Here is a 20,468-nt window from a genome sequence, read left to right as displayed (position 1 = left end):
AGGAAACTTTATCCAAATAAAACAGCCCCAAACCTCCCCTGCCACTTGGGAAAGCAAGTACTGTGCAACACATGCAACATCTTATCTGAGAGTGCAAGGATTTGTTTGTAAGATGCAGTGCTAAAATTCTGCCTTTTAGGCAGTCAGGTAGAGTTTTGAGACCTTGAAACCAAAACCCTGGAAAATCTTTTGAGGAGTATCCATTAGTCTGTTGCAAAAATTACTGACCAAAGATTGCCTTTGTGCATTTGAGCAAGTGTCCTCTAGGCCATGAATTACTACAACAAATCTGCTAGTCTTTTACATACCATAAAATGCTTTCTTGCTTGGGGTGGAAAGTAACAGTTTTAATAGCAACTACTGCTGTTGCTATTCTAGAGTCATTTGACCAACAACATAATTTATTTTTCTGTTTTCATGGTTACTGTTGAGAAGTACAGAGATAACGTGACAGGCCCCTGGTGCTCCTCTCCCCACTTCCTTTGTTTAATCTTGCTGGCCTTCTTTGCAGTAGGGCTGAAGTAGCCTCTTACATTTTTTCCTTTAAGCACTTTTCTCCTGCCTGTTAACACTGAAGCAGTAGTAACAAAGCAGAGTTCTTAGTAGCAGGCCTCAGATTCAGCAGAAGCTCACAGGAGCACAGACCTGAACCTTTCTGACAGTTCCCCCTCTTCCTCCCCACCTACCTTGTCCATTGAATAGTAGGTCCAGCTGCATAAAATCCCTGGATTAGGAAAGTGGGCAGCCAGCCAGCCAGCCACAAGGGGCTTGGCCATGCCCCCAGCAGCCCTTATTTACCTTTGGAGAAGTCTGCACTGCCCTTTCTCCATTTTTGTGATTTTTGGTGATGGGTGGCTTGCTGACCTTTTGACTGAGGGGGCGGGGGTGGCCCAGGAGAGCCCCAGGTGAGCGAGACCTGCTTGGGCTGCCTGGATCTCTAGCCAGCACAAGCAGGCCTCGCTTGCCCAAGACTCTCCTTTCTTGCATCGGGTTGCTTTTGGCTGGGGGTGGCACATGCTAATGAGTTATGCTAGTGAGCTCCACCACCTATTTTTCTACAAATGGTGAGCCATTTGGTATTAAAAAGCCCCTGTAGTTATGTAGATGAGGAATTATGATCCATTGTTTTTAAAACCCCTGGAATATTTTTGATATGACAGTAACCTGCTGAAATTTTCATCTCTGGGGATGCTCTACATACAGGCATGTCAATACAGAGAAAGGGCTGCTGTTTGGGGATTAGATCATAACTTTAAATTAGTTAGTTGAACTGTGAACTGTTCCAAAAGAAGGAATGCCATTATGCGGGGGTTGGGGCATTACTTTAAAATTCGTTAATGCTGGTTCACCAGAGCATGTGTCCTACTTCACTTGACAAGTGCTTTATCCAGCGCATGGGTAAGATGAGCTATCAAAACCCAAAGCCAGACTTTAATAACCCCCTGGAATAATCTGACTAATTTTTTAATGGAGTCAGTTCACACGTTTCACTATGAGCCTGAAAGCAGAATGCGTAACCAAATGATGATTAGATTCAATGATGTATATGTGTGGGAACCAGCCTTTGCTCTCTAAGATGTCACAGCACTTTTGCAAGTATAAAATAAAGAACATCTTCCAAACCAGGAATATCTTCATGTTTTAACATCATGATACAAAATATAAATAATAGCAACTGTACAAAGGAAGTGTATAAAATGGGAATGCAACTGCCGAGGGGGGGGGGGGTAAAATTTAATTTGAACTGTTCTTCTGTGGTATCATATCGCAGAAACAATGTTGATAGGGAGCGAGGGGCATTTCCCCCCCCCCCGCGGAACCAGTTGTTTTGATACCATCTTAACTGCCACTGATGCCTTGATAACAACTGAGGCGTGCGTGATGTAGAGGTAAAGCGCTTTCGCAGCAGACAAGTTGCGCCGGGTTCCAAGCGATGCTCCGAGCCTCACTTGGCTGCAAGAGGGGCCCAAACAAGCCGCTTTGTGTACATTTATCTGAAGTTGTCTCCCTCCCATTTGTTTTGCTCTTTTTCTGGTCATGAGACCCGGAAGTTTTTTTTTTGGCGTGTGTTGTTTTTTTGTTTTTTAAAAAAAATCTATCACATCACATGGCAGTGTCTGAGAGATATAATAAAAACAGAAAAATGGCGACAGTCACGTTGTGGCGAGTCTATTGCTGCGTCATTAGATAATCTTCATGCAAAGATCGCTAAGAACAAAGAGAGAGGGGGTAGAAGACACGGCTGGAAAGGTGAGTGGGCAGAAGGCAGCGGCTTCTGATAAAGTGGGGAGGGGGGCTCAGGGAGGGGACGAGCGGGTGTGTTTATTGCAGGGCGTTGCAACCTGGCATCCCAAGTCCCGAGCTGCCCGCTCTCAATTCACCTTTAGGCTGCGCTGGACATCCCAGCTGAAGGTTGGTTAATTTTTATACGGAGGAAAATATTGTCGAGATGCTTGGGTAAGGGGAGGGAGGCGACTCTTGGATCGCATTTTAATACCCCCCCCCTCACTTTAAAGAAGAGCGACCATCGTTAGCGGTGCACAGCTGCAGAAGCTGGGTTTTGTTTACAAGCGTTCTGCTACAACAGCTGGCCATTCTGCTCTAACCACCACGCGCTTCGACCTCAGCCGCACTTTCGGGATGGGAGCTTTAAATAAATAAAAAAGGTGGGGGGGACACGAGCACGGAGGCGGGAAGTGAAGGCTTTGGAGTCTTGTCCCATCGCTGGTGGATTACGGCGTTGATGTTTTGAGTCGCTCTCCGCTACTTGTGGTAATTGGGGGCAGAGAGGAGGTATGGGAAGCGAGTAGCTTCTCCGCCGGAGGGTGTGTGCCTATATGTGTGCCTTTTAAAATGTTGCGCACTATTATTTTCCTTAAGAATCCTCGCACGGCCCCCTTCCAGTCAAGTGATTGTAAATATAGCCTGGATGTTGTTTACATGAAACATCCAGAAGGAGGAGCCTGCGAAGGAAGAGGAAGACGGAGGAGCCTCGGAGCTGGCTGGGGTGAGTATCCCAAAAGGAGGAGCTAGTGCTGGAGGCTAGCGCTGGCTGCCTGGAAGCTGGTTGGTATTTGCACTTGTTCGGTTCCAGATTCACGCTGTGAAGAGCCCCTCCCGGCGGTTGCCTGGCAGACATCTCCAAGGGCCCCTTCGCTGCTGAGGTGGTCCAAGCCTCCTTTTTGAGTTGCCTGATTGGTTGGTGATTGCACTGGTACACGATGGCACGGATGGATCTCACATTCTTTGATTTTCTGGTCCAACAGTCGTTTCCACTACCCTTTTTAGTGCTAGTATAGAGAATTATGTGCTTACAATCGTCCCCTTCCATTGGGGGTGGGGGCAGAAAAGCAACGAGTTATTCAGTTATTTTACTTGTGGTTTACACACACACAGGGTAGGGAGGGTACCATTTAGCTTTTATACCTCACTTGCAAAAAATGTGGGGAGATTGCTTGAGATGCTAAAATTTGTTAACAGTTTTCAACCCAGAGAGAGGGAGCCTGTACCTTTAATAGAGGCTCCAGCTGCAGCAGCTCCTGCCCCAGTGCTCCCTCTTGCCAACCCTTCAGTTAGCTAAAAGGTTCCCTTCAGCTTGCTGCAGAAACCGGGAAGGCAGTAAAGAACTGAGGAGGGAAGCATCAGGATTGCTGTGGATGGTCATGCATAATCTCCAGGTGGGCCACTGACAACCTGGCATTTACAGCTTGACTGTATGACAGTTCTATATACTCAGAAGCTGTATCACTAAAAGTCCATTCTCTGCAGGATCTTTAATGCTGAAAAGATATGGATGTCCCTGATACAAGCTGTGAGAGTCCTTAATGTGCATTATTAACAGCCCTGGAAGGTAGGTCAGGTTGAAGGTAACTTGCCCTGGGTCATCCAGTGAGTTTTATGACTGTCTGGAGATTAAGACCTGTATTTTTCTTCCCCAGAAACCAGTATTATCCACTGGCTATGCTGGCCCTTTAAGGTTTGCCTTTTTAATAGGACAACTAAGACAAGTCAGCTGAACTTGCGCACATTTGTTTGGAAGCAAGCCGAACTAAATTTCTTAGAGCTCATTCCCTGTTCATATAATTTCAGCCTTTAAAAGTATTCAGAGTTCTGTGTCTTAGCTCTACAATTTATGTAGTTGGCAGTCAGCTTTGCAGTGCCTTAAAACATGCACAGAACTTATTTTTCGCATTCAGTTACTAGGCACCTTTTGTTTTAGAAATGGACTGCAGAGATTATCAAAACTTCTAAATCTGGGCACTATAGGGTCACGGTAGCTGTCAAATCGGGAGAGACATTTTAAAGTAAGTAGCAGGGTGGGGAGGGTTGAACCTAGCACTATCAGTTGATCAAGCTCTCTGGAGCCTCTGTACCCCCCCCCCCTCCATGGAGGGTATACAGACATCTTCTGTTTTTTCTGTTATAGTTTAGCTGCAACATCAAGGGTATCACCATCATCCACTCATTTTCTGATAGTCTAGTCAGTTACATTTTAACAAAATATAGGGGTGTTTGCTCTCTGTAGCCAATAAGTGACAAAGGTTCTGGTCTATCACTGCAGCATCTGTGATTTTAAGTGTTTTTTTTTTAATGTAGCAAGTGCTGTAACTTTCCTTATTTGATCTTCACTGTTAAGGGTTTTAGAAGAGAATGAACCCATAATTTTCATGTGAACAAAAATTGCCCATTCACTAGCCAATCTTGTACTCCTGTCTGTTCCCTCCATATGAGACATAGGATCTTTACTGCTGTGGTGTAACGTCAAGCCCAATATGGGTCTTATACAAGGGAACAAGTTGTAATGTTGCTAGGCTTGCATTTGTTTGTGAGCATGCCTCTGCAGATTTTGGGGTCTGTGTTTGGGGCAAAAAAGGGGGTGGAGCTACATGCCTGCAGGCTACAGCTGATGTGTAACTAAGAAGGGGGTTGGAGATCAATTGTTTGTGTTCTTGATGGTGGAAATTGTCATTCAGGGTAAATGAAATTGCTACAATCATAAATAAAGATTCCCAAGTAGCCAATGACTGTGAGAATGGTGCAAACAGGCCAAGAATGTAGAAAAAACCTTTTGTTGATGGATAGCATAGCTGAAGTTTTGTCTGTCACCTGTATATTTTGTGAACTCTCAGTGTTTCGTCTTTGTTCTTTGGGAGCAGGAGACAATTTCTGGTAGCAATCCTACTGAACATAGTTGTGGTGACTTTTTCACAAACATACAAACACTTATTTTTGAATAAACAATAAACAACCTGCAACTCAGTCTCTTCCTTACCAAAAGTGGATCATTCCATCAGCATCATGCCCATTCTGAAAAAGGAGGAATGGCCAAGTAGAAGAAAGAAGGTCTAGATTGATAGGTGCAACAAAGAAGAATAATGTGGTAGTACAATAAATGACAAAAATTAAACATGTGGTCTCTGTGTCAAAGATTGGGCTCTGAAGTGGGTCCTGGGTCCAAAGACCAGTGCTTTCAAGCATTCAATAAAACTTTTTTTGGGGTGGGGTGGGGTGGAGGATGCAGGGTAGAAATCTGTCTCATTAGACTTACATGACAAATTGTCTATAATGGTTGTATGAAATTTTTCTGTTCTCAGAACTGTAGTATTCTAGTGGGCAGGTCTGCATTTTGCTTCGATTAGTAATTCACTGGTTTCAAATATATAAATTTTCTTCTTAGTAGCACCCACAGCACTTTGAGTTCTGCTCTTACTGTAATTACATACAGCAGGGACAATCCTTTGGGAACGCCCCTTGCTTGAGTTTTGTTGAACTGAACCATTAATTTCAACATGCTTGGTGGACAAGTTCCCAGTGGATTGATCTTAATATTTTTAATCAAGATGGCTATTCATTCTTACTAATCATGGTTGCAAGGCAAATTTTTCTCGCTAGTGTAAAAATGGAAAAGGCTGCACATTTGTACAATGATAGCTAAGCTGGGGATGTACAAATGTACAGGTTCCACTGTCAAGTATATAGGGGATCTGCACCACTGATGTCAAGAGTCTCATAAGCTAGATTGCTCTTCCTGACAGTGAATAGATTTAACAATGATTCCTCATCTTGGTAGAGAATAGATTTAAGAATGTGTATGATTTGTAGTGATGTAAACCGAACCCAAAGCTATAGGGATGATGCCATAGCCCTGTAGTTTAATAATACTTAATATGTATAACTTAAATTGTTTCAATGAAGGAGTACAGATTTCAGATTTTGAGGGAGGCAAGGTTTGCAGGAGGCTGCTTTCTGAATATATTCAATATTAAAACTGCAAAAAATTGTTGTGCTTACTACTTAATTTCTTATAGTAACTATAGCAATATTATCAATATTGGCAAGATGCTCACTTAGAGTTGCCAACAGACTTGGGGTGGGGAAGCCCTGTACCTTTTACAGAGGTTTAACTTTTAGAAATTGGCAGTTGAAACTTTGCACAGCCTTGCCTAATAATAAATAATATAAATTAAGACTTAGTTAAAGGGACAGATTTTTTTTTCTTTGGACCTGTTGGCAACTGTACACTGTTTTTAAGTGAAGGAATTTGTCTTTGGCTTGCATACCCTGTACATTGGCCTATTTACTTGCTTGTAATAACCAGAGTGTACAGAACCTACAATTTGGCCAGGTGTTTTTCAGTAATAAAGCCATGTGGTCTGAGAGTTCGGAAGGGAGTTGGGTGGAACTGATTCTGTTCCCTAATAACCTCCTGTGACCACAAAACCAAAAGGTTTTGGATGGGGGCTGACCTCTTCCTCAACCTCAGAAAGCCACTGTCAGTCAGACTACCCTGTGCTGCGCTAGACAGACCAATGCTGTGATTCAATATAAGCCAGCTCCTTATGTCTTACATTAGAGGTATTTTAGAAACCTTCACAATGAACAAAAACATGAAGGGAGAGATGTTAGAAGGTCTATGGAAGCTGAAGTCCAACAGCATCCAAGTTACTGGAGCTTGTGTGCCGCCCTTTCTTTACAGCCTGTGTGAGCATTATCCCATGTTATCCTCATAACAGACCTCAGAGGTAGGTTAGATTTTAAGGTGGTGATTCACTCAGTGCTTTTCATGTCTGAACAAGGATTTGCACTCAGGACTCCCGACTCCAAGTCCTAATGTTCAATTTTAAAGAGTTGGAACCATCTGGTTACTATAATCTTACATTATGTAATGTTATTGTGAAGTAATGATATTTAGAGTTAAGAGAGTCAGTCTTTTGAAATCTTCTAACCTATGTTGTCTTTGCCATTCCATGTCTGGTTGTTTCCCAGACATTTTTGGTTTAGCTCTTTTTGTTTTTCAGTTTTGTTCATTCTATAGAATTAGTTGTACTTTTCATTTTAGTACAAGAAATGAAACAAAGTAGAAATTAAGGTTTTATTTTGCAGTTCACAAGGTATTGATTGTCTTGAATCTTTGCACTTACAGCTTCACTTCAGCTGAATAGCTATCCACAGTAGTCACACAGCTGGTTGGGATATATGGTGATGTGTCACTCCAAGTGGCTTGCCTCAGTTTCACTATAACTATTTCCTTTTTGTTGTTTAATTTAAAAAATACAGAAGGAGAGAAAAGAGTTTCCAGATGCAAGTGGGGGCAAAGGGATCTGTAGATTTAATAGCTGTGTTACAGAGAGAAAAAGAGGTGATTTCAAAAGGTGTAGCCATTGTTACCACAGCAGGGCAAATTATGCTTGCTAGAATCCCTTCTCATGCACCAAAGTGCAGGATCCCTGATGTACCCCTCTATCTGAACAGAGAAAAAAATAAAAATGGACAGGTGCAGAAACACCAAATGTGGTATTTGACTCCTAAAAGCAGATGCAGGAGGGTGGATCGGCTTACTCCCTCGTTTATTATTTTTAAATATATATACTGCACATTCTCCCACAAGAGGACTCAAGGCAATCACCATGCCATTTTCCCCATCAAAACTGGTTTCTTTAATGTGGGTTTCTGTATTTTCCCTCTTACTAGAACTTAAAGCACCATTGATGGGGGAAATAGCATAAGTGGAAGATTCCCCCTCCACCCCCCAAAAAACCACTGTGACCTTGATTCATATACCCTCCCTCATAGAAGCTTTTTAGGGCCAACATGTAAACTTATTTTTGGTCTTGTCCCTTATTAGAGCCCCAGGATCTGTTAAGTTTGAAAACAGCTGCTGTAGAATAAGAAGTCTGAAGTATGTGTGTAGGCTTGTGCACACATCTATATAAAAGTATGGGGAAAATACAGATTAACTTTTGTTGAAGTCAATGAACCAGCTCATGTTGACTCCAAGAAGAATCTATTTCTTCATTCGTTGTTTGATTACTGGAGTTCTCTGATATGGATTGTATCTGTCTTTGGACTTGTTCAGATATTTGCTTCTTTGTTTTCTTTACCGGTATTGACTGGAAATTTATTTATATGGGTTTGGGGGTAGGGGCTGCAAAATCTTAAGTAAGAGTACCTTTCTTCTCATCCCTTCAGTGGTGCTTTCTTACCTTCTGGCATTATGTAACCAGATGAGAGAAAGAATATATAGGTAAAAGTTTTTGAGGAGGTAGCCAATGGAAAACATGACAGCGGGCTCCACTGTTGGCTAGGTGAGTGAGGAGCAAAAAGAAGGGGAGAGCTTCCTGCCAAAGAAGGGGACAAAGACTTAGCTTCCACCATCAGCTGCTTGACTTTACATTAAGCATATAAAGAGAAAGTAAGCATTGGCTTTCTTGTATGTACAAAGTCCACTGAGAACAAGTTTTCTATTTTTGCCAGTAGCAGCATTCTTGATACCATGAAAGATGGCCACATTCACTGCATGGTTGAAATCGTGATGTTTGGAGTGGTGGTATAGATATCCAGTACTTTCAGTAGCATAGAACTGAGAATTTTGTAGTCCAGAGACTAGGCTACCTACTGTGTGTGTGTTTTTGTAACTATTCTTTCCTCTCCTGAGTTCCATAATCAGGTCTGTCTTTAGTTTAAATGCATAAATGTCAATAATCTATGGAAGGCCATTGTCCTACTGGCAGAAGAGGTTGTGCATTTTGCAGTTTCTATGTAGAAAAAACAGTTTTCTGTAAACTGCAAAAATTGGATATTAAACAAATTGTAATTTGGCCTCACAGAAACTTTAACAAGAGGTTTTTCTTAATAATTATTACCTGATTTTTATGTGTGAATTTTTATCCTTTGAGGGGGGGCAAGTTTTTTTAAATACTAAAGTTATATAGTACAGCACATAAAAATAAAAGCCTACTCCCCAAAATGTGCAAATTGTGTAAGATGCATTATTCCATGCTCTCATTTATTTGTATAGACGGTTGAATATCTGAAACCTCTGTCTTAAAAGGTTGGGATAAATGGTCATTATGTATGTCTTGATCTACCAACAACAGTCTTTACATGGAAGCAGCCTACCATTGGCAAATCATTCTCCTGGATGCTGATGAGCATAAACTCAAGAATGCTATGGGAGAAGGGGGGGGCATATCCAGCACTAGAAAATGTGGATATGATGCTTGCCTTGGGGTGGGCTGTGGGGTATAGGGGAGAGGAACTGATTCTCATGTGACCAGCACTGTTTGAAATGTAATATACCAGTCGTCTCTTCTCTGTGTGTGTTATGTGGGAGAGTGGGGAGAGATCCTTACATCTAGAAGTTTATGCACAATTGCCTCAGTGCTTGAAGATCTCTTTGGTGTGTTTTAGTCTCTCAGACTGGTATTTGACTTTCTGGATGGTATTTGGTAAACTGGGATTAATAGGTTTGTCAGATCACTAAATGTATCAAAACCCATCAACTCTGTGTAACTGGGTGTTAGGCCTTCATATTCCATTGTGTTAAAATACTAGCTTTGTTCTTTTTATGTAACGCTATGATGTGTGGATTTTTAAAAAAAAAAGTATTTTCCAATATGTTTTGTCTCATTATTGCCCTCTTGTGTTTAAAAGAAAAAAATATGCAAGATGTTTTTGAAAATAGTCAATATAGCAAGTTCTGTTAATAACTGATTTGTATTCTGTAGCATGTATTAGTGTTTCTATTTATTTATTTACTTCATTTATGCTCCACCTTTCCCCCCAATGGGGATCCAAACTGACTTCAGTTTCCATTTTTCAAATTCAGATGCAGTTTTTTTTAAATTACAGTTCAGTCCTCCTCATTGCTATAGAGACTTATTTAACATTTTATATTCTAGGTCCTAAATGGCAATAAACAACATAACCTAAAGGTATGGCCCACATTCTACTGAATGTATTTTATTTTAATCCTAGCTAGGTTGTCTTAAACTCCAATAATGTAAAACATTGACCGAGATAAGACTACCTGAGAATTTGTTTCCTGCCTCTAGTAATGAAGGTTGGAATAAGACAAGAGAGTACAATCCACACCATATAAATTCTCTGGTGGAATCCTGTGGACATTGAATTGCCCTTTTGGTTTTTATGGGGGACAGTTGTACCAGAAACAACAGGTCAAGCTGGTGTACTGTGTCTAGAATGAGAGGCACCTAGAGTTGTCAATGTCCAGGTGGTGGCTGGAGATCTCCTGCTATTACAACTGATCTCCAGGTGATGGAAATCAGTTCACTTGGAGAAAATGGCTGCTTTAGAAGGTGAACTCTATGGCATTATATCTCATTGAAGTCCCTCCCCTCTCCAAACCCTGTTGTCTTCAGGCTCCACCCCCCAAATCTCCAGGTATTCCCCAAGTTGGAGCTGGCAAACCTACAGGAACCCCTGAAATAATTCTGCTCCAAGGGGACTTGTAGAAAATTCCAACTGTGTCCCTTACCTAAACTAAAGAGAGTACAGTTTGTTTAGACAACCTTGGCAATGTACATGACATGGTAGGCATAAAGAAAAGACAGATTACAGCACCAAGGTTGTCTAAGGCCTGATTTACACATGCAGGAGAATGAAGCAATAGAATGGGCTGCAACACATTAGACCACAGATAGAAGATTCCATTTTGAAATTGTCACCTGTGTTAAAAGCTCTCTGCAGACAGAAGCACAGCATGGGAGAAGAGAGGCCTGCTGTCTCATGACGGTGCTAATTTTCTGTTTGCATAGAGCTTTGCTTATCCAAAGGAGCATTCAGAACTGGAATCTACCTGCATTCTGCATCCAGTCAATCACTTTATTGTCCAGCATGTGGAAACCAGGCCAAATTTTAGACAGTGAGAGAAAAACAGGGGGGAGGGAGGCATAGCAAGAGATGAATGTAGTTACAGTGTAATAATTTTGTAATAATTTTTGACAATTGTAATAATGTTGACAATTGGCATCTGTCACAGTGCCCTAAATCTCCTGTATCATTCTGCCTAATGCTGGGGCTAGTCTGTCTTCATGTTTAGGCTGATCCTTTGGATGTAATGGAATAGTGAGGATTCTGGGGTTGCAACACCAATGCAAGCTGAATATTAATCTGTAGAAAAAGGTTTTTCAGTGTTTGTAGCATAAATGTCAATTCACATTGGAGATCCTTGGTAACTAAGGGGGAAGCATAGTGACATTATTATTTTCTTTTTGATATAATTTTTTTCAGAATGGGTCTTTGTCATTGCTACCAAGTTAAATAGCACTGGGGGTGGTGTTTTAAGTCAATGCTATCCTAAATGGAATTCAGTGGACTCAGAAAGGTGTGCTCAGGACTGACCTGTTTCCTTCACATGCTGGCCAGACTTTCACCATATGCCTTCATAATGTACAAGAGGGAATTTTAGCAGGTGTTTCTTGCCATGCTGAAGTAATTCAGGGATTTGCCAAAGGGACATGCCCCGATTTCCAGTATTTCCAACAGTTAATGTGTCAGTCCCTATAATAGAGAATCTGGTGGTCCTGAAGCAGTAAGGTAGTTAAATGTGGCCTCAGACAAACAAGGTAGGTGTTTGTGTATACTTAGGGAACTTCGGGGGTCTACATAAAACATTTAGTTTGTACTAGGATTCCCAGGTCCATCCTGGCAACCAGCAGGGGATGGGAGGACTTACCAGGGGAAAGGCCCAGAGCTGTTCAGCAATGTCATACACGAAGTGATGTCATCACACCAGCAACATCCAGGGAACACTCTGGTATTTGGACAAAAATTCTATGATAAAACCAGCTTCTACCATAGAATTTTTGCCCAAATGCCAGAGTGTCACCAAGACATCGCTGACATGATGACATACCGTATTTTTCGCACCATAAGGCGCTCCGGAGGATAGGACGCACCTTCCTCCTGGGGGGCGATCCGCTGCCTCTTCCTCCGATCCGGCGCTTCTCCCGCGCCTGCTTGCCTGGCTCCATCTTCTTCAGGCAAGCACTGGGATCGCTCCCTCCCCCCTCCGATCCCAGCGCTTGCTTTAAACATCACAGCTGAAGGCAGGAACACAGGCAAGTAGGAAGCACCCGCCCCCTCCGCAAACGCAGCGCTTTGCGAGGGCAGCGTGCTTCCTACCTCCCTGTGTGCCTGCCTTCAGCTGTGATGTTTAAAGCAAGCGCTGGGATCGGAGGGGGGAGGGAGCGATCCCAGCGCTTGCTTTAAACATCACAGCTGAAGGCAGGGACACAGGCAAGTAGGAAGCACGCTGCCCCCTCCGCAGCCGGCGCTTGCAAAGCGCTGGGGCCACGTGGAGCGATCCCAGTGCTTGCCTGAAGAAGATGGAGGCAGGCAGGCGCGGGGAAGCGCCGGATCGGAGGAAGAGGCAGCAGATCGCCCCCCCCCCCCGAAGGTACGTACCTTCGGACTATAAGACGCACACACTTTCCCTCCCACTTTTTTTTTGGGGGGGAAGTGCGTTTTATAGTCCGAAAAATACGGTACTTGTGTGATGCTGGCAATCAGGCCTTGGCCTTTTTCTTCAGGTAATCCCCCTCCCCCTGCTAGTCAGTTGACTGGTGGGTGGAAGGCATGGCCTGTCAGCAGGGGACCCTTTCCTCCACTAGGGTGTCTGGCAACCCTAGTTTGTACCCTGTTCACAAATGCCAAGTGAGGGCTGAGCATGCTCATCAACATTTTGGAGACTATTATTATTCTCATGTTACAGATGTAAGGAAGGATACTGAGGCTGGGAGATCACATCTTGCCTAAGGACAACTTTTGAGTTAATGACTGGAGTGAGATTTGAATCAAGGACCACACAGCCTTTATGCTAGCGTCATTGTGTGTTGGATGGTCCATCTGAGATTTGGACTGACATTTCTCTTATTATTCAGTATTGATAGGACTGCTTCCTGAGATTTCCACTCTCTTGCAGTTGGAAGTATGTAGTTCAGTGTTTCAAAGTGCCAACATAATAAGTATGAATGCTATTTACTCTGACCATAGACTATGCTAGAGAAACAGTATTAAAATATATGTGCCAGGTGTGTTTGTGTCTAGACTGTTCCACATTTACTAGTAGTAATCCAGCACCTTTCCTGCTTTATATGTATATAAATTTTAATTGTACTGTTTTTAAAAATTGTACTGTACAGTTTTAATTGTGCTGTTGATATGAACAGTTTGAACTTATTCTGCAGCTGGTTATCTGACAAAATCTTACATTCCAATATAATTAGATTATCAAATGTAATTGTTCTGTTTCAGTGAGATGGTGTAACATACATGCAAGTGATACAGCACATTGGAAATTTGGCACTTTTTAAATGCTGTCCTTACCAGCTGCATTTTAAAAAGTGGGGTTGCATAAAATTATTTGGCACAAGGAACTACTGACATTAAATGATTGCTGCTATAGTATGTGCACATCACTGAATCATAGCCAAAATTGTGTTGTATTTCAATAGGGAAGGGGGAACAGGCAACAGTGTGTTTGTGTCTGAATAGCTCTTGTGCTGTTTTTCATTTGCATCAAATTGGGATTGGATCATAATGCTAGTTTCTTTGGAATGACTCAGCTTCCATTTCCTCAATAAATACATTTTTTTTTTCAGTATAGGGAATAGGGTTATTTTGCCATGTGGTGCCATATGGTGGGTACATTTCAGAAGCAGCATTTCTTCTCATGTATGTTTGTTAAATGTGCATTAAAGTCATCAGTGACAGCCCAGCTCTGGTATTCAAGAGCCAAATCTCAATGTATGCAATTTGATTTCAAGGAGGACAGATAAAGCTTTAACTTCTGGGGTCCTTTGCATCCAATAAAGGAAAAGCAGTTATCCCAAGGATATGGGCAGACGATGACTGACAGGCTGCCCTGGCTCAGTTATCACTGTGCTGATGCTGTCTATACTAAAGGTACAGTACTGTGATAACTGAAGGATGGCAGCCATCTTAGCTTCACAGGAACCAACAAATGGAGATCAAAGAAGACTTTGTTCTTTTCTGAATAGCTGGATAAGCTTGATTTAGGGAAACCAAGGACAAGCATGTACTAAAGCAAGAAAATATATAGTTTTACATCGCGCTCTTAAGGGGAAACTACTGATCTTTGACACTACATTTTGAAATGGCGGGGGGGGGGTGTTCTTGTTACGTGTTTTTGCATGTTGGAAGTACTTCCAGAAGTTATTAGCTCTGAAGCAGGAAAAGGAAGTTAAGAAATGTTGAGAAGTACAGACTTCTGATTTCGGCATTCTAAGGTAAGTATAACCATTTTGTAATATTAGGATAACCGAACCTTTGTCCGTTGCACGGAGGAGGTGTAGAAGTGTAAGCCAAAATGCCCTCAAAACAAGGTTGGGGAATTAGTCAGGTGGGCGCCTGGCTCACTCAGGATCTTTTCCCCACTGTATGCAAGATTAACCAACCACAGAGTAATGCTTAAATAATGGGGACTCTAATTAAGTAAAACAATTACAATTTATTCTAGAAAATATAGGCATACATACAAGATAGAATACTCATACAATCATACATACAGTCCTAGGAAATATAGAGAGAGATATAGAGGAACACATGGGTAGACAAACAGGGTGATATTTACCTATCGTAGTCTTCAAGAAAGCTCCAATGGCGACAAGAGGATGGGGGAAATGGGCCCAAAACTGTGGCCAGAATTGGGGATGGATCTAAACAGTGGAACTGGGGTACTGTTAAATGCACACATGAGTGGAGTTGGGTCAGAGGTTAAATAGACTACCTTAGACCCTCAGGGGCTGGGAGGTATAGGGGAGGAGAAAGGGGAGGCTCTGCAGTGACCATAAGGCTGGACTTCTGCAGTAGCCAATAAAAAATGCATTGGTGACACCTAATTGGGTGCTTGCTCTTGACCAATGGACTTGCCTGGATCCTGGATACCTGAGAGAACTTTCAGATTGAAACGGACCAGGGGGAGGCTCCAAAGTGACAGTTGGGAAGAAGAATAGAAGTGATTACTGGGTGGGGGACACTTAAGATTAGATGGGCTTATCTAAAAAGGTGGCAATAGAGAATCAAATGTTGGCCTAGGTAACACCCGGTTTACAATGGAACTTGGCTTTTGGATGAAGATGGTCTTCCTCTCCTTTAGTCTTCTTCCTGGCACCAGTCTTTGTCCTGGGTTTCGTTAGACAAAGGCTTGAGTGGTCTGGCAGGATCCATGCCTGGATAAGCTTGATTGCCTTATGCAGAAGTTGAAGCAGCTGTTGGATATGGAGTCAGGAAAACAAGATGGATTCTGGTGGTGTTAGCCTTTGGTTAATGGAAACAGGATGGAAACATGGTGGCATGGCTTCTTCCACTGCAGCGGCCAAGACTGGGCACACAAGGAGCAGCTGGAAGCTCGTCTGTAGTTCTGGCTAACACCCATCCAGAGATGTAGAATGCTGCTGCAAGGCTGAGGCTTATAGTATCCACATAAGCCTTAGAAACTGTGGGCAAAGTCCACTTCTTAGAGCAGATGTGTGCGAGTCAAAACTCCAGGCACCCTGGCAACCATACTGGTGATCACGATGTCCATATGTATGAAAGTGGAGGGCTTTTCCTTACAGAAGCCGACAAGTTTCAGAACCTGCAAAAACTTCCTCATCTACAAATAATTAAATGGGATACATGGTTGTGATGGAATGAAAGCAGTCTGCCTGAGTGAGAGTTGAGAAGCTCACTCTGATTGGCTGAGCCACTTCCATGGTAACAAATGTATTAAGTGGAAGAAGGGGAAATCTCAGTTTTCAGTTTAGTTGGAGCTGGCATGGAGTTCAGTTCCAGAGACAGAGCTGGTCGTGATTTAGAGCTTTTGTCTGTATGAGAGTTTATTTGAGAGAAGGGCCCAACAAAAGCTCTTTCTGGGGAAAACTCTCAAGGCTGTGGCACAGTGTGTCACAAGGCAGAGTGAGACTGAAAGACTTTGCTGAGGAGTTCTGTCATACCATAGGGCAGACTCCTAGTTCTAAAACAAAACACCAACACACACTGTGAGAGGAACAAAAGGTTCTTGTGGCTGTGTGGAAATCCCAGAAGTCAGACAGAGATCCTAGCTGTGAGGGGACTTAACACACGTGAATGAGGTGCTAGTGTGAAGACCCCTCAAGGGTGTTAGTGTCCAGGGTATAGCTCTACAGCATAGAGGATACCTAATATTTGCTAGGGGAAAGGGTCTGTGAAGGAATGATCTGTCACAAGTTCAGTCACTCCTCTGAATGAGTGAGATAGAGTGTGGAAATATATTTGAAAAGCCTGAACCATCTATACAAATCTTTCTCTAATTAAGTGTTATCCAGTGCGAGGGAAACACTGTTTTTATATTACAATATCAGCCTGCCAAAATAAGCAGTGTTCCTGAGTTTATTATTACTTGGATTTTCTGCCTGCCAACTGATTTTAACACTTGAATTCATCTGATAATATTTCCTCCCTAGCCTTTCTGTACATAATAAATCTATTATTTTGTTTAAACTGTTAAACTATCAGTGCCTTCATTATTTCTTACAAGGTTAATTTTGGATTCCTGAGGTACTGGGTAAAGGTGACAAAATTCAAATAGGTCCTCTTTTTGCCTGCTGACTCTGACGTCCCTCACAAGTTGTGTATGAGCTACTGGCATTAAAGTTGTGAGCAAACGATTTGGTTATTGCATAAATTAGTTTGCTCTGGGGCCATCCTTCCTGAGCTAAGGCAAAAATGTGTGAGCCAGAAGTGAAAAAACTGATTAGCTCACACTGAGTCAGCTTGGAGGGAACACTGGTCTCATGTATCCAGTTTGGTGTAGTGATTAAGTGCACAGACTGTTATCGGAGAATTGGGTTTGATTCCCCACACTTCTCCACAGCTGCTGGAATGACACTGGGTCAGTCATAACTTTCGACCCCACCTACCTCACAGGGTGTTTGTTGTGGGGAGGGAAAGGGAAAAGAGGTTGCAAGCTGCTCTGAGACTCCTTCAGGTAGTGAAGGGCAGGATATAAATCTAATCTCTTCTTTTCTATAATACTTTAAAGATTGCATATCTAAGCAAAATGGGAGTAGGGAGATATTTTCCCAATGTGTGATTTCTAAAAGTCACTCTCAACAATAAGTTTCAATAACTTGTTGATACCTACAAATCCTTTCTTTATGTTTCTTTTTCCCAGCAGTAATTACCTTACATTGTAGGGGTGTGTCTTTATCCAGCTGTTCAAGGTACTCAGGATAATTCCAGTAATACCAAAAAAGCCAAATGTACTTGATTACAACTGTTGCTTCTGATTGAAACATTTTTGGCCTCAGTGAACAAATTGTTAGCTAAAGCTTTGCATCTTATCAACAACCGCTCAACTAAACTGGACCATCATTTCTAAAATGAATTAAAATAGCTACTTCATGTAGGAAGGAGTGCATCCACACAACAAAGGTAAATCCAGAGCAGTTCTATATTGAACAAATAATATTTATTTTGCAGTGCTTGCGGGATGCCTATGATGCTGCCCATGCTTGTTTTGAAAATTTATAGGGAAGAATTCAGAAAATGGAAATGTCTCTATAATGTCAGAAACTTTAACTGCAATAGTGTTTATGCTAGTGTACAGTTACTTTTAACTCACCTCTATGAGTTGCATGAACTCCAAAGAAGGTCTAAAGAACATTGTATGCAGGGTGAAACAAACCACTTTTGGACTATCTACCACCTATTGAAACAGGAAGTATGAGTCAGTCATGTTTCCTGTTTTTCATGCTGCTGCTTCTCTGAAAAATGAAGCTGTTGCTTCTGACGTATATATGGGTGCTCTTCAACGGAGAAGTAGTTTGGTATAGGAAAACAAGTTCAAAACTCTATTTTAATGTTGTAGAAGAACCAGGAAGTACAGTTTCCTTGCATTCCCTGTTACACTACTGTTAGAACTTCCAAAACGACTTTCAATCTTGTACCCTGCTTTACAAAATGAGTGAAATAATCCTCGAAAGAAATTTAAGTAAAGAGGCAGTATTGAAGAATTAACACTAGAGGGGGCCACTGGGTTTTTGTTGTGTTATTACAATTTACAAACCTATCCTTTGCAGGAGAAACAACTCTAGAAGACTGCCTAGCTTCTTCCTTTTGGCTTCAATGTTTGCATGCATGCTAGAAACACTCCTGGTCCACTGTGCCTTAAAAACTGGTACTATAGCAAATCAATTTAGTCCATGTTTTATAAAATTACAGTTTTTAAATTTCCAAGCAGCCCAGAGAAGTTATTTTTTGGAAAAACATCATTAACTTCATGAAGGAAGAAATAACCAGTGGTGTACTTATGTGTAACATACACATCTAAGAACACAAAGTACTACTGGATCAGTGGTCCGTCTAGTCCAGCATCATGTGTCACACATTGGCCAACCAGTTATTCTGGAGTACAAAGAACAGGGCACAGAGACTGAGACCTTCTGCTTTTGTTGCCTCCTGTCTCTGTTCAGACATTTACTGCATTTTTTAATATACTTCTGGTAAAGTTACATTTTGATTTTCACAACAATGCTATTATCCCTGAACATCATTCCCTAGGATGCAAATCCATATCTGACTAATGACTAGTAATTCCATTAGATATACCTTTTGGGGGTAGTGGTTTGTTAGGAATTATATACAGATTTCTCCAAGTGCAGCTCATCACATAATTATATAAGGAACCACAGGTGGCAGCGTTTTTCTGACTCTTCTAACTGTACATGAGATCTTTGGGAGTTTGAGCCCTGGGTGATAGAAAATTCCCCCTTGGGCTTGACTTCTGAAATCAGATCATGTCACGTTGCTGGAGCAGAAGCAAACTAGACTTGTAACTAAGGGGACAGCTTGTTTGTGACAAGAGTTCCTTTAGCATCAGACTGATGCAGATATTTGAACTGATGGCATTTTCATGGTGTGCAGATGTATGTATATGTAAAACTTCATGAATTTATTAAAGGCATATATGGCCAGAAAAGAGGGGCAATCACATTTTTAAAAATCTCCAGGAATAAATTGTCATGGATCAAGAAGAGGCAGGCAAAAGTATAAGGAAAAAAGAATGAATGAGGCAGTGGGACAATGGAGTAGGGAGATTAGAAGGCCCTTGGACAACATGATATTTTATGGACAATCCCACATCTATACATTAGACACATTATCCGATGAGATCAATGGGACTTAAGTGCTTAACTATGCACTAACATCCCATTGATTTCAATAGGACCTTTGGGACTATTACATTCTTACTCAGTTTTCATAGGCATCAAGACCCAGGGATTATTTGTATAAACAACGTTGTAGCTACAAAATGTTTCTAGTGAATGAAATATAAGACAACACTAGAATCCATTGTTTTTATCAAAACAAAATCAAGATTACACCTGTCTTTGATCCAGGTATAGTTAGTTGTTGCTGCTTTCTGTTGATTTCAGTTACAAAAAAAATGTATCATAAACATACCAGAAAGCACATACTTGGATGAAGGTAAGGTTACTAGCTGGCCTGGAGAGAGAAAAAATCTTATCCCTTAAGTGGAGACTTATTAACCTCTGTGGTGCAGAGTGGTAAGCTGCAGTACTGCAGTCCATACTCTGCTCACAACCGAAGTTCAATCGTGGTAGAAGCCATGTTCAGGTAGCCAGCTCAAGGTTGACTCAGCCTTCCATCCTTTCAAGGTTGGTAAAATAAGTACTCAACTTGCTGGAGGTAAAGTGTAGATGACTTCAGAAGGCAACGGCAAACTACCTTGTAGCAAAAAGTTCTGATGTGATGTCACTCCATGGGCCAGTAATGACTTGGTGCTTGTGCAGGGGACTATCTTTTATTCCATGCTGTGAAAAGCTGCAGCTGCTCATTCCCACACATTAAGTCTGTGTTAAAGTAAGAGGACATTTTTCTCCAGGCCAGCTGGCAACCATACCTCAAGATGCTTGATTCTTCTGAACCAGGCTCCATGCCAGCAGAAATACAGCTTTTGTGATAGGAACCCCAAACCCCAACCCTGCTCTCAAATATGGGTAGTTTTATTATTCTAAATAGGGAAAAAAAATCCAGTTTTGGCATGGAAAGACTGTCTTTCAAAAAATTTAATATGTGAATAATAATGACAATATATTTTAAAAGTTTACAAAATATATAAGTTTAAGCAGTTGTAAGATACAATTATTTTCTCTATTTTT

The 20,468-nt window shown here is 41.7% G+C and overlaps 1 protein-coding gene across 1 annotated transcript in view; it reads left to right on the top strand.

Annotated features, from left to right (window-relative positions):
- Nucleotides 1-1,940: 1,940 nt before the first annotated feature.
- Nucleotides 1,941-20,468, top strand: part of JAK1 (Janus kinase 1) — a 142,826-nt gene continuing 124,298 nt past the window's right edge. Inside the window, exons 1-2 of the mRNA XM_060231953.1 lie at nucleotides 1,941-2,250; nucleotides 2,881-3,007. The gene's annotated coding sequence lies outside the window, so the exon portion shown is untranslated. The remainder of the gene's footprint in view (nucleotides 2,251-2,880; nucleotides 3,008-20,468) is intronic.

The sequence above is a fragment of the Heteronotia binoei genome, chromosome 2, assembly GCF_032191835.1.
Source record: "Heteronotia binoei isolate CCM8104 ecotype False Entrance Well chromosome 2, APGP_CSIRO_Hbin_v1, whole genome shotgun sequence".
NCBI lineage: Eukaryota > Metazoa > Chordata > Lepidosauria > Squamata > Gekkonidae > Heteronotia > Heteronotia binoei.
Note: the sequence above shows the minus strand (reverse complement) of the source record. Positions and strands in the feature narration are given on the sequence as shown.